We start from the raw sequence: 3,912 nt of genomic DNA on the forward strand, positions 1-3,912 counted from the left end.
TGAAAGGGGGATTCAGAAGGGAGATCACAAATCCAGACCACACGTTTAAGAAGTTGGATGTGAAAGAGAGGGAAGAAACACAACAGAGGCTGGAGGGTTCTAGGGAGTTTCGGATTGTCATGTACACACTGCTATATATAAAATAGATAACCTGCTGTATAGCACCAGGAACTTGGCTCAATATTATGTAACAATCTAAATGGGAACAGAATTTGAAAAATAATAGATACATGAATAGGTATAACTGAATCACTTTCCTGTACACCTGAAACTAACACAACATTGTTAATCAACTATACTCCAATATAAAATAAAAAGTTATTAAAAATTAAATAAATAAAAAAATTTTAAAAAGAAGGATTGTTAGATGGAAGGGTCCTGGCCATTCTCAAGCGCTGTTAGGAAAACCCCCATATACAGCCTGGCTCAGCCTCCAGGAGAGGATGGGGGGGGGTCCTTTCAAAGGGGACCCACTCAGGGGGGAGCAAAGGAGGAGCCTGTGTACAGTGGAGATGACCTGGTTGGCAGGCAGGAGAAGCAGTGAGTGTAGTTAGTAGCCAGTAAGGCAGGGCAAGTCTGAAGGTTCAGGGTCCCAGTAAAGTCAGCTGCTGAGGTGAGGGACAGTGGAGGTAAAGGAGATGAAGAAGAGGAGAACTCAGCAGAGAGCTGACTAGGGACAAATGAAGGTATCACCAAATGTGTTGAGCTCCTAGTTCAGATTGGAAATCAGAAATTACAGTTTCCTCAGTCTGTGATTTTCTCAAGCCCCCAGCAGCCTAAACTGGGGAGGGCAGTTGGGATCTATCTCCTGTATTCATTCTATTTTATCATCATTTTCACATCAATACCATTTTCCTTTAGGTCCCTGGAGTATTTCTTGATTAAAACACCAATTCTGCAACTCCTGTTGCAACAAAATTATCTTTGGGCTAAACTCTACAGCATCTACTTGTTAACACAAAGCTTTGTGGAAATAGCCTGCTTTGACCTATTTCTCCTTATTTACAAAAATTATGCACATATATTGTAAAAGGTGGAAATAACCCTGAATTACACAGAGTAGAAAATGCAAGCCTTTCCTTTATCCTCAATCTGCATATGTCTCCAATAAACTCTTCCCAACACTTAGACAGAATTCTTAGGTATGATGCTTTTTCCATCTTAGGACATGCCATTAATATATGGAAAGTGTGTCATATTTAAAAATAGTACATACTATTCATATATTTTTGACACTGTCATTTTTCAGTACACAATATATTGTGAATAATTTTCTAGGCCATTGATAATAACAGATGTAGATCATTGCCTACTAATGGATACATAATATTCTATAGTATTCACATAATTCTTTATTTAACCGTTTCCTTTATGTATTCATGGTATAACCATTGTTTCAAATTTTTACATTTTCTTGTTGATAAATATGTTCTATTATGGTGATTAAGATAAATATCTGTATGCATTAAATATTATTTATTTATAAGTAAATATATACATGCGCACACACACCTTTTTGCCACTTCTGGTGGATTCTTAGAATTGTGTTAGATCAAAGAAAATGCAAGTGCTCAAATTGAGCCCTCTAAAAATCAGACAGAATTCTAAAAATCCTGTATTGGTTTACAAATTATCTTGTAAAGCAATTTGTTCAATAACACGTTTTAAACACTGTGGTTAAAAAAATAACATTAATTTTACCATTTTAACCATTTTAAAATGTACATTTCCATAGTGTTAAGTATATTCACATTTTTGTGCAACAGATCTCTAGAACTTTTCCATCTTGCAACACTAAAACTATACCTAAAAATCGCTAATTCTACCCCCTGTCCCCTATGCATAGAAACTATCTTTCTATTTCTATGATTTTGATTACTTAAAATATTGAGTATGAGTAGAATCATACATTGTTTGTCTTTGTGTGACTGATTTATTTCACTCAGCATAATATCCTTAAAATTTCTTCATTTTGTAGCCTGTGACAGGATTTTCCTCTTTTTTAAGCATGCATGCTCTTCCATATATGTATATACCACCCTTCCTTAGTCATTCATCTGTTGGTGGACATTTGGGTTGCTTCAACCTCTTGACTATTGTGAATAATCCTGCAATGAAAATGGGTGTGCAAATATCTCCTGAAGATCCTGCTTTGAGTTCTTTAGGACATACATCCAGAAACTCAATTGCTAGATATATGGTAATTCTATTTTTAACTTTCTGAGGAACTCCATATTCCTTTCCTTAATAGCTGCACGATTTTACATTCCCACTAACTGTTCACAGGGTTCCAACTTCTCTGCATCCTTACCAACACTTATTTTCTGAACTTTTAATAGTGGCCATCCTGTTGGATGTGAGGTGGTATACCATTGTGGCTTGATCTGCATTTCCTTGCTGATCATACTGAGACTCTTTTATATGCTTATTGGCCATTTGTATATCTTCTTTGGAGAAATATCTATTCAACCTCTTGGCCCATTTTTAAATCAGATTATTTAACTTTTATTGCTGAGTTGAAGAAGTTTCTTAGATATTCTGAATATTACCCTGTCTCAGATATATGATTTGCAATTATTTTTCTCCCATTCTGCAGATTGCCTTTTCACTATCTTGAGTGTATCTTTTGGTGTGCATATTTAAAATTTGTTGTTGTCATCTTCTCTTTTTTTAAATGCATCACGTAATATGTAGTACTTTTTCCTCCTTTTGGGTTTACTTTATTTTTATTTTTTAAATTTATTTATTTATTTATTTTTGGCTGCATTGGGTCTTTGTTGCTGCACGCGGGCTTCCTCTAGTTGCGGCGAGGGGGGGCTTCTCTTCGTTGCAGTGTGCGGGCTTCTCATTGTGGTGGCTTCTCTTGTTGTGGAGCACGGACTCTAGGCATGTGGGCTTCAACAGTTGTGGCTGGCGGGCTCTAGAGCGCAGGCTCAGTAGTTGTGGCGCACGGGCTTAGTTGCTCCGCGGCATGTGGGACTTCCCAGACCAGGGCTCAAACCTGTGTTCCCTGCATTGGCAGGTGGATTCTTAACCACTGCACCACCATGGAAGCCCTGTTGTTGTCACCTTTTTAATCAATTTTTTATTTTGTTACCTATGGTTTTAGTGTCATATCCAAGAAATCATTCCCAAATCTGGTGTCCTGAAGCTTTACCCCTAGGAATTTAATAGTTTTTGTTCTTACAATGAGCTGTTTAATCCATTTTGAGTTAATTTTTGTACATGTGTAAGGTAAGTGTCCAGCTTTATTCTTTTGCATATGGATATCATAACATCTGTTAACATATCATAACATATGTTAACATATTTGTTAACATATAACATTTGTTAAAGAGACTGTATTCTTCTTATTGTGTAGTCTTGACATTCTTTTTGAATATCATTTGGCCATATATAGAAGGGTTTATCTCTGGGTTCTCAATTCTATACCATTGGTCTATATATCTATATTTATGCCAGTACTAAACCATCATAATGACTATCAATTATTATATTTTACCAATATTAAGTCTTCCATTCCATGACCCTGGGAGGTCATTCCATTAATTTGAAACATCTTTGGAAATGTTTAAGCAATGTTTTGCAGTTTTCCACATCTAAGTCTTTCACCTCCTTTGTTAAGTATATTCCTAAGAATTTTATACTTTTTAAGGCTATAGTATTGTAGTATAGTGGGAATATTTCCCAAATTTTCATCTCAGTTTGCTCATTGTTAACATATAGGAATGCCCCTGATTTTTGAGTGTTGATCTTGTATCCTGTAACTTTGATGAATTCATTATTAGTTCTAACAGGGTTTTTTGGGGGGTTTTTTGTGTGTGTGTGGAATTCTTAGGGTTTTCTGTATATAAGACCATATCTTCTGCAAACAGAGATTATTTTCATTCTTCTTTTCCATTTTATATGTGT

This window comes from Mesoplodon densirostris, chromosome 2 (genome assembly GCF_025265405.1).
Source record: "Mesoplodon densirostris isolate mMesDen1 chromosome 2, mMesDen1 primary haplotype, whole genome shotgun sequence".
Lineage (NCBI taxonomy): Eukaryota > Metazoa > Chordata > Mammalia > Artiodactyla > Ziphiidae > Mesoplodon > Mesoplodon densirostris.